An 11,767-nucleotide genomic window follows, 5' to 3' on the forward strand; every position below is an offset into this window, starting at 1 on the left:
CAGGAATGCTGCAGTACAGCAGGAAAACAATATGCTCAGGTCTTTTGTCTTTGCTCCCTTAATTCTGCGCCTTGAAGACAATCCAACCTACGTGGCTTTTGCTACAAAGCCTCGTCTCCAATATTGTTGCTAAGGCCTACTACCATCTCAGAAGACCAACAAGAGCTCCTAAGTGCTTAGACATACTGAAATAGCACCCTAGATATTTATGTTGCAATTGCTAGCACTTAAGTAGAAGAAAGTCCTGTACTGGTAGAAGAGCTATTTCTGCCAGAGTTTTATAACACAGCAAAGGCAACACTGTATCATTGTAATACGTTCCTGCTAATACAGCTGCTTAGTCTCTAAACACGAGACAGGATTGGTACTGGGAGGCTACCTGTTGATTTTTTTTCTCCATCTATAAATAAATCTAAACTTCACAGAGTTTGGGCCTGACACAAACTTACTCTTCTGCTCCACAAAGTAAGATTTAATCAGAAAATCCTGTGTTAACTTTACATCCAGTTCTGATTTTCAAAGTTGCACTCCCACTCTTTGCATAGACTTCAGCATCCCACCTACAATCTCTCATCTATTCAGTACTCGTTTTGTTCTTCAATCTTGGCCTCAGTCCAGCCTCTTCACAAAGCATGGAAAAAAGCAGGGAAATACAAAGAATTACAAAACTCTACAGCTCCCCAGAAAGAAACCAGGGACACTCATTATAAAAAGTACCTCACATTGAAGGGGCATGGGGAGAGACAGGGATGAAGACACCTCTGAATTTCATGAGGGATTACATACATAAATCATAGATACAGATGTATGTGTGTATACACATGGAGAAAACATGTATGTGTATATGTCTGTATATGAAGTAAACATATGCATACGATTACAATAATATTTTTATTGAGCAGAAAATCCTTATCAGTAGCACCAGAACCACAATGAAGAGTGCAAACTAATTTACAGAGTCATGCAATAGGTACTAAATTTACTAGTGAATGCACAACTAAGCACAATACCAGTGCTATGGTCTCCTCCAGCTCAAGATTTTGGGTCTGAGAACCAAGCCACCCCATGTCAGACTGGATTTTGGGGCAGAGCTAAACCGTGTGGCCAGCACACTATTCCTTACGCACCATTATCTGCTCACATTCTATGCCAGGTTCAAAGGCTGGCCCCACCAAAGCCAGGCTCAGATGTCCATCACTCCAAGACTCACTGATGGATTATTGGGCAGTTGTGTGTCAATATTTTGAAAAGGTCATGTATTTCAGCAGTCAAAATGTTGATATAAAAGAGAGCATCAAAATAATGATTGGTAGAGGGTACTGAAATTCATTGTTTAGTGTTTCAGTACCTTGTATGTCACTGCTACAGTAGCCCTTTCCTCAGTAGTGATGTCCATTCCAACATCATTAAACTATACTTCGGGAAAGATCCTGGACCTGAGCTGTCATGCAGCCCTGGACCACCTCTTGAATTGCAAATACACTTTCTGTTCACACACAAAGCAGTAGTCATGAAATTCTCAGTTAAGACAGTAACAAAATGGTCCCCAATTAATTGTCATATTCTTTGCAAGAGCAGATATCCTCATTACGAAAGCAGCAGGACATTAACAAGTTCTACTTTGAGGGTGTCCAATTAACTCATCGACTAAATACGTGCCAGACACCTTCGACTGGCCTCAGCTTTTCCAATCCCCTCTTTCTAGCTGCATCAATTGGCACCCCAGTCATGTATAAAGTAGCAGTTCTCTCTGTGCTTTACAATGCCTTTGAGAACACTACTGGTGGACAACAAACAACAGCCGCTGAAGTGTTTTAACAGGTCTTTCACTTGCACCCATAAAAAGCTAAGCGTGCACTTGGGGAGTTCAGCACCATTAAAAAAACCCCACCCTCTCTACCTTATAACACAGGGAATTGCTTAACTTGCTAACAACAAGCATGACTGGAGCTTCATCTGGATCATGTCACGCTTCGATTTTTGCCGAACCTCTGCAGTGGTTGATCCTGAATACAAAGTAAGCACGAAGACAAAAGCACTATAGGGTGAGTTAAGGACAAAGTAGCAGCTTTCAGCCTGGATTCCCAGCTAGGTTGTCAAGTAAAATCACTTGCCAGGGCAGGATTATTCCCTCGAGTATACATTTCCATCACTATGTCTCGCCTAACTTCTTAAGCGTCTCGAGCTTGGAGCCTTTTGGTGGTTTCGCGGGAAGAGCCATTCTGCAGCCCGCCAGGTTTTGAGGCTTAGCACAAAGGAGGGCTTGCACAATGGCCAGGCTCCCACTACAGCCAATGCAGAAGGACTTGCTTGTCCAAAAGGAGCCGGAAGCAGGATCCCAGCCTCCAAACTGGCCTCCCATCCTGCTGCCTGAAAACCACCCAGACTCTCTTTTGAGCAATCCCACCCTGATACTGCCTATTACATCCCCATTTCTCTGTTTCTTTCCAAACATGACATTCACTTGCTTTAAACAGCTGAAAGGCATCATTTCTGCACTTCAACATAAGTCAGAGTGAAATTCATTTAGCATCTACTTTTCCTCATCTCTCCTTGTATCATTCCCACCCCACTTTATTTCTGCTCTCTGGGTTTCAGCACATTTGTAACCATCTCTCTTGCACTCAGAGCTTCCCAAGTGTAAACACTAACCATTATCATTACGTGTTTGCCCTGGAGACTCTTGCATTCATTATTCAAAATGGCACTGGGTATTTTTGCACTCAATAGTACTATATACACATCTTGTGCATCTATCAACACTACTGACTGCTGAAGTACCATCATCTTTTCCATCTTTCTGCACCTTTTGGAGAAGAAAAAAACAAAGCAAACAAAAAAACAACAAAGCTAAGGTACTGGAGAAAGGGAGAAGGGGTGAATATCCTAAAGAAAAAAAAATAAAAATTAATTAAAACAATGCAGAAAATCACAAGGCAGAAGCAACACCCAAGCCTTTGGCTAAGATTCTTTGGTCTGTAGGAGAAATTGTGTGTCTGTAGCAAAATGCCTGTGTGACACCAAATGTGAGCCCCCTGTCCTGGAAGTGACCAAAGACATGTTGTTCAACACAGGACAGATCTTCTCTCACTGAAGATCAGAGACTTGCCAATAGGTTGCAGAAAAAAGACTGCAGCGTCTCATGCACAGCCAAGATCAACCAACCCAATTTGTCTGCTCCCAAGTTCAGTTGTATAGGGAGGAAACCGAAGATCACTGCAACCACTGCTTTAAAAGTATTTCTAAGCACTCATTTCCAGATATGGCCCTCTGAAGTATTTAAACTAACTGCATCTTTGTGTGTAGTACATGCTTCTACTGCAGACAGAATATCACCAGATTGCAAATGCAATCAAAAGTCCATTTTCTTAGTTTTAATTAGCCATTAGTGCACTGCAAGTTTATAGATCCAAACAAGCAACAACAACAATCATCTCACTGACACTTTAAACCGTTTCCAAGCAAATATCATAGCAACATTATCAGAACCTTGAGTTAATTTAGTCCCAAATTCTCTACAGTAAAACACTAGCACCTGTTAAAAAAGAGAAAATGCAGTCCTCTTTGGTAAACCAAGCATCTCCCCAGGTCCAGAACAAAGGGCTAGAGTCCTGAAACAAAATTTGCCATTTAAAGTTCTTTTCATGACCTCAAGAAAGAAGACAACAAAACAAAAACCAACGCTCATTTTTTTACCCATCATGCAGTAAAGAGTAGTGCTTACAGATTTTTAATACATACCAAACACTAATGAATATACTTATTTCAATCTAAAATATAACCATATAAATGAGTGGTAACAGACTAAGTAGTATTTCACAGATTCCCTTCTGTTCCATGACTGCGAAGAAGAAAAACCACCTCCACAGCAGCAGCACCCATTTCCTGAGATGAAGACACCTCTTTACCGAGGGAGCTCAGACCTGGGCAGCCAGTGAGCACCACCACCCCGCAAGCACCAGCAACTTGGAAAGGATGAGACAGAGAAGGCCCTGTCAGGAAAAATCAGTCATTCCAGCTTAAACTGCACTTTAAGCCAACAGAAAGTAGCTGCCCGCGTTACCGAGAAAGAAACTCTTGCCAAAAGGGCTGCAGGGTGGGTGATGGTGGTGGGCGCTTGCAGAACTTGTTGGCGACCCCTGTGCCCCTGCCCTGGCCAGCGGCGGGGTGACTTTGGGGAGTGGTCCCGAGGACGCCTGTCCCTGTGGCCACAGCAGCAGGGGGTCCCCGTGGGGTCGGCGCCCATGGGAACCCGCGCAGCCTTGGGGCCACGGGGCTTCACGGGTGAGCGGACTCGTCAGGCCTATTCAGCCCCGCTCCCCGCGCACAATGCCCAGCGCCGCGCTCCCGTCATGCGGGCCTCCCCCTTCTCCCCGCTTTTATCATCCTTCATATCTCAACGATGACAGGACTGAAAGGGCTTCTGATGGGAAATGTGCTTCGAATTAGCATATTTCCCCCTGCGTACAATGGAGGCATTAATCTGCTGCGTTTTCAAAGTCCAAACAAAAGCAGCCCAGGCTGTTTTTAAGCAGTGCCGTTTGAAGTTTTATTCCCCCTCTCTCCCGAGCTGCAAGCATATTTAACGAGTTTTCACTCCTTCTGAAAAGGAGGAAGCACAACCAATAAAACCTTTTCAGTAAATTATTTGATACATTGCAGACCTTAAATAAAACAAAAAAGCAAATCTTTCCACGTGGCAAAGAGCAACATGGTGTCTGTGCAGTATTTCCACTCGAACAGCAGGATCGGGGTCCTCATCTTGGTGAGCCTGTCTGGCTGCCCCCAGCACTTGCACTGACCCTGTCATGGAGGATTGCAGGACTCAGATACACTCACAGTAACCTAATATAAAGGATTCCTGCACCCACAGCTCAATTTTCCCCCTGTACCAGAGGCACACTGCTGAAAACACCATTTTTTAATAGGACAGTAAACTGCTGTGCTGCACAGAGAAACAAACCGGTCCCCCTGCTCCTGGGATTATCCTTTGGTTATGAAGAGGAGAGCTGAACCTCAGAAGTACAGCCTTTATGAAATGGCTTCAATTTATAAAGTGAATAGCTATTTACCAGGGAAAGGAGGGCAAGAGGAAAGAGATGGAAGTGACATGAGTTCAACACAGAGAGAGGAGGGAGGGCAAAACACTCCCATATCAGAACACCTTTGGGCAAGAACTAGGAGAACAACTCTACCTCAGTTCAGTGTGTTGGTGTGTAAATACTTATTAGCACAGCTGGACCATTAGGAAGCCAGTTTGTGGCTCTCTTGATGAAGAGGCATGTCTGCCTTCCTCCCATGTTGAGCAGAATTTTCTCTGAGACTAATATGTAAGATTACACTGCCAGAATGTTCCTCAGAGGAAGGGTTAGGTGGTTTTGCACTTTCTTCTTCATCTTCTTCCCCCTCCCAAGATTTCCAAGGTATTTATGTAATCTTCTATATGCGGCACAGCTAAGAACAAAAATCACACTCCTTAACAACATGCGATTACAGCAGAAAAGCAGAATGCCAATGAGATCCCAGGCAGGCAGCTTGCAGGCAAGGTGGATGTAAAAACTGTTCAGATAAAAAAGCCCAGGATGCAGCCTGCAAAAAGAGTCATGTAGGAGACATGTCTGCTTTGTTCAAATTCATTTCCTATTCTGCTTCAGGAAATTTTCCTGAGGATCAGGATCCATCTCCGCTCCCTGATGTCTTCAGCAGCAATGCTCAAAATACTCCTCAGTCTCTGCTGTGCATGAGCACTTTGCTCTCAGCCATCCACTTTTACCCTGCCACATGCCAAACGGCCCACACAGTGCCGTGCTCCCTCCCGTAGAGTGCCAACCCAGTGGGTTTTATAAATCTGCATTACCTGGCAGGAGAGGTGTTTCACCTACTTATTTCCACTAGAATCAAGGGTTCCTGGTGCTGATACTGTATGGTGTCCATATGGCAAATGCACAGCAGTGGCTGAGGTCTAACAGTAGACACAGCCCTCCCTCTGGTAGATGTTGTCACACCCTTCTCACCAAAACCTTCTATGCAGAGTCAAGTGCCTACAGCGCCAGGGTCCATCTGCTGATGACTCACACTCTCTTCTGATGCACTACCTCAGCCAGGAATGAGCCAACTTTCCCTCCAAGGAAAGCTTTTTCATCATCTCCAATAGCCACACTTTGACTTCAACAATGTGTTTGCTGCACTTGGGGCCACACGTGATTGGATGGCAATTTTCTGACCAGAAGGAGCTAAAAAACCTGGCTGGAGAGTACTACGTGCTGTTTAGCAGTATTTCACCACCATCTGTAAATTGCCTATAAAAGCTGCACACCCATTTTCCCATGCTCTGAGGCATTTTACAACTTGGTACCAAAATAGTAGACAAGATCTTTACATGTCACCACAGAAAGGTATCATTTCACAGCAAAAAGAGGAAGGACTTATGATGCCTTTCAGAGGCCTTCACTTAAACATTAATGGATGAGAGTAATAAAGCAATCTAGGCAGCAGATCAAGGAACTAAAGGCCAAAATGGAGATCGGTTTTCTCCCTCATACAAGGTTGAGCAGAACTTTACTTTGTAAGCAATCCTTCTGAGATGAGTCCTTTGCAAGTGCTGTTCAATCAGCTGCCACAGCAGCTTGGCACAGAACATGCAATAAGCAGATTTCAGTGTTGTTTACAAACAGACGTAATTGAACCACTACAGTTCTTACAGGTTACAAAAAGGTGGTAAGAGAAAAGCCACTAAAAAGATCGAATAAACTCAGCAATGAGATTTTAGGCTTCTTGGGGATGGGATCTATCAACAGAAGCTTCAGGTGCAACGGTCTCATAACTTTTAATTTAGATCAATAAAAGAGAAGGAAAGACCTTCACTAATTAGGAAAAAGTAAGTCTCACCTGTGCAATTTCTCTTCGAGCTGGTGGGGTGTGGAGAAGAAAAGAAGTGAAAAAAGTCAGAGCAGTGTAAAGCAGTGCCTTTCACATTGCCAGTGCCCCAAAGAGACCTGACCATGGTACTTTGCCAATCGAGGAAACATCCTCAAATTCCAGTTATTCTTCAGATTCACTGGATTCAGACCAACGATGAATACACAGCACATGCTGCCATCCGCTGTGGTGTTCTGGCACAGGGCAGCACCCTACCAACAACGGCACCACTCTTCCTTTCAAAAAGCCCAGAAAGAGTGCTCTGTATTCTCATGTGATGAGACAGGCTTCTACAGCTTGGATCACTACAGGGCATTGAACCCTGGCAGTATTCCTACCAAAGGTTCACTTGTTTTTTCTTAGACCTCACCAGGTATGTACGATATATCTAAGCTAAAATAAACTATCCTCCTTATGTTCATTTTGGCACCATGAATCACTAGCTTGCTGAAACAAAACTATCTTCTCACCTCCTCACTGAGTAAGTGCTATTAGCTTCTCCAGTATCCCACCTACTGCTATGCTCTTCTGTGCGAGCAAACAACATAGAAGTATCTCAGAATCTGCTTCATGCATCAGCTTTCAGTGAGAAGAGTAAGCCACAGAAAATGTTCAGGACATACTATGCCTGCTCCTGCGGGCAGAAATAGTTTCTGGCCTCCTATATTAATCTCTTGAAAAAACAAACCCCAAAACTACTGACACTCAGAGACTGATTTGCTATGAAGTGGGACAAGTCCCTCATGTCTCCTTTCCCCTCCTTTTATCTCAGTCTAACAAAATTGACTTCCAGGATCATTACAGTTTTTACTGATTTCTAAACACTGCCCTGACTTGGGGGATCTGGCTGAAGGTATCAAGATAAGGCAGAGATGATTTTGGGTCTTCTCACAATATAGTCTAAAATTTAAATGCAAGAGCCTCAGCAATCATTCAGGCGCACACACAGATGTTACAAAAAAACCCATCCTGGGCCCTCAAGACTGCCCTGGAGTAGAGGAACAGGACACCATAAAAGAGAAGACTCCCTTCAATTCAAGGCTGGGGAGCTGGGAACACCAAACAGTGGAGCTGGGCTGTTGAACAAATCAATACCACGACAAGGAGACAGATGCAAGTATGCACAGAGCAGCAGGAGAAGAGAAGAAAGTGCCTTCCCACATTTAATTGTACCCATCCTATACCATTCTAGTTGGAGGCAGTGCCTGGATGGAGGCCACCATTCACAGCACTGACATTTCCCATGGGGACCTTTCATGATCCCAGACATGCTGCATGAACTGATCCCAAACTGGGGAAGAACATGCTATGTTCTGCTACAAAGGGGCCTTCTCACAGAGATGTACCTTGAAATGTAACAACTCCAGAACCACTCAAGTGCCTGAAAGCTTAAAAACACACAAACCCTTCTCTCCCCAAAAGCCATACTCCTCTTTCCTTTCTACCTATGTTATACCTGTAATATAACATCACCATGGATGTTGACGAGATCTCATCTCACTTGTAAACGTTTCTAAGAAAAAGGATTTAGAACTTCACATAAAAAAATCCTTCAAATCAATCCAAGATGTAGCAACCAGATATATCAGATGTCCTACAGATGTCAAATGTAATTTCCCCTCAGTTTTGAATCATCTGACGTAGCGTTAGACGTTCTGGTGAATTCTGATAATTACTGTTCAGGATTTTTCCTCAGGGCACAAAATACCTACTAACTACACATGTAGGTTCCCACTTCCCACCCCTACGAGTTGAAGCACTGTCATGAATATGTTGCGCAAATAAGCCCTGAGCAATCCTACAGAAAAAAGAAACTGCACACCTAAAGCTGAGCAGATGGTTCTAACTGCAACAGAGAGGGAAGAAAAAAGCAACAATTTAAATCTCAAAATATTTGTAATTTCTACCACATAACTCATCACTTCCTTTTCAAAAACCCTTGCTTGTCAGTGCTGCTGTAAACCCTAAGAGTTTCTGCCTCCATCTCTCCCTTTGGATCATATTTCAGCCTGAATTTAACCTTTCCACATTACACAAAACAGTTGATGTGCATGCAAGAGAATGAGATTGTAGAGGAAAGCATGTTTTTGCTTGGAAATGTCATCACAACACAGTGTTGGAAAATAAAGTACATAAACTGAATAGACTGTCCTTTTATATGTGCTGAGATACTTCACAAATGTAGGACAGGTGTATTATCCTTTTTAATGCATAAACTAGGCCAGAAAAATTGCTTTCACAAACACTAAAATCACTTTATTGATCTTTCACAGTACATGTCTAGATTTCTAGATGGATTCTAAACTACCAGGGTCAATCAGATACAACAGATATCTTTAAACATACCAAATTATCTGAACAGAAATTGCTAATAAATAAAACAGGTTACCATTCATGTGTGCTACATCTTTCAGCGGCAGGAAAGCTATTTTCAAGTTACCCACATGGAACATTTCAGTAATACTTCTTGGAATTTTTAGCCAAGATCTATCTTTCTTTCTTTCTTTCTTTCTTTCTTTCTTTCTTTCTTTCTTTCTTTCTTTCTTTCTTTCTTTCTTTCTTTCTTTCTTTCTTTCTTTCTTTCTTTCTTTCTTTCTTTCTTTCTTTCTTTCTTTCTTTCTTTCTTTCTTTCTTTCTTTCTTTCTTTCTTTCTTTCTTTCTTTCTTTCTTTCTTTCTTTCTTTCTTTCTTTCTTTCTTTCTTTCTTTCTTTCTTTCTTTCTTTCTTTCTTTCTTTCTTTCTTTCTTTCTTTCTTTCTTTCTTTCTTTCTTTCTTTCTTTCTTTCTTTCTTTCTTTCTTTCTTTCTTTCTTTCTTTCTTTCTTTCTTTCTTTCTTTCTTTCTTTCTTTCTTTCTTTCTTTCTTTCTTTCTTTCTTTCTTTCTTTCTTTCTTTCTTTCTTTCTTTCTTTCTTTCTTTCTTTCTTCCTTTCTTCCTTTCTTCCTTTCTTTCTTTCTTTCTTTCTTTCTTCCTTCCTTCCTTCCTTCCTTCCTTCCTTCCTTCCTTCCTTCCTTCCTTCCTTCCTTCCTTCCTTCCTTCCTTCCTTCCTTCCTTCCTTCCTTCCTTCCTTCCTTCCTTCCTTCCTTCCTTGCCACTTTCTTTCTTTCTTTCTTTCTTTCACATACTAATTTTGAAACTTCAGAAAAGTTTCCTGAATTCTTCATGCTAATTAGATTCTAATCCAATTCACTGGATGTGGGCAGTCATCAGCAGTTTTCATATTAAGGACTTGTGATTCAAAAAATACTGAAGCTGCTTCAGTTCTTCCTTGGCAACTGAGCACTCTTTAGCATCTTTCCCCAACAAAAGTATGAATGTGGGACTGAAGTGAGCAGCATAGGTTACATTTCTACCTTATACCAAGTTTCTCTCATTGATAGCTTTTGTATAATTTACCATTTAGATCTCTTTGTGCCTAATATGCAACATCAAATGCATGAACTATTTCTCCACCACAACAGAAGTGTTGCTTTATATCTAATAATGTTATTTGACAATGTACCTTTTTAGAGAGGGTTTTATGGAGGCAAAGGTAAATAGAAAGTTTTAAAACTTTCCAAAGTGAGATGGCCAAAAGTCATAGTGCACTTAAGAAATATCCATGCAGCAAAGACAACAACTACATTTAAATGCGGTACCAAATATTTACTGATTTGTGTCTTTCTGGAATTCTGCTCCTTTTAAGAAGTTTCATTCTTTTGCCTTTAAAATAGCTATGATTTGCTAATACATTATTTGCCTTAACACCCCTCTGACAAACTCTACTGACACAGTCATTTTTGCCACTTGCATTTTCAAATTATTTGAACGTATGCATTGTCAGCCTCCTCTGCCTCCACCTCTCCTTTCCTACATTATGTGCAGCAGCCGTTTGTTTCAGACTATAAAAGGCACTAGTGGATTCTGAACCCACTAAAAAGAAGTAGCTGGCATACTGGATCTGTGGCAAATTTGATGGAGTAAGTAAAATGAATCTGAACTTAGGAAGCAACTCATAAACAGGAGAGATTTTTCAGTTATTGTAACTATAGAATGGGTTGGATTTTCCTTTCAAAGTTACACAGAAGAACTGTAGCCCCTGCCCTTACAGAAAACTGCAAGAATCCTGTTTTGGCTTTGTTGATATATATATATTTTTTTTATTTTTTTTAGGAACAAGGCAGATGGCCCTGGCTTCAAATATAGAAGACCTTCCTACACAAAACAGAGGTGCTGGCACATGATATGTGGGTAGAAGGATTTTTCTGGGTACTTTCCCAGGAATGTGTGGACCCAAGAAGTGAAATAGCAAGGTAAGAGAGAAATGAGAAAAGCGGGGGGAAAAAACCAAACAAAACATCAAAACAAAGCTGAGAAGGAGGAGGGAATAAGGAAGCACCAAAGCAGCAGGCTCAGAAGGCATGGTGACACCATGGTTGTGAAAGGAAAATATAAAAAGCGCAGCTTTCTGAGCAGATCAGGAGTACAAATGCACCTTTTCATGGGAATTCAGATTATTGCATTGATCACTACTTCTGAATGACTGAAGGAGACTTGAGATGATGAGTAAATAAACTCGTTCAGTTCAGATTCAGGAAGTGGCAGAGTTCTGTCAGACTCCATCCCCCTCCCACACGAGTGGGAAAGCAATGCTTCAAGTCCTGCAAGCAGGTAGGGTCATGCCAAAACCACAGTGAATTTCATCCCACAACTGGACCACTTCAGAAACCCGAACTGGAGTCTCTCCCATACAAGCAGTAACTCCCAGAGTTGTCTTCTCATTCACAGTCTTCCTCCCCTGATGCTCATCGCCTGTCCCAGCGGGCTCACTTCCTTTGTCTCCCTCCCAGATAACTCCTCCTGCTTTCAGCCTG

The sequence above is a fragment of the Chaetura pelagica genome, unplaced genomic scaffold (genome assembly GCF_000747805.2).
Source record: "Chaetura pelagica isolate M959 unplaced genomic scaffold, ChaPel_1.0 scaffold512, whole genome shotgun sequence".
Taxonomy (NCBI): domain Eukaryota; kingdom Metazoa; phylum Chordata; class Aves; order Apodiformes; family Apodidae; genus Chaetura; species Chaetura pelagica.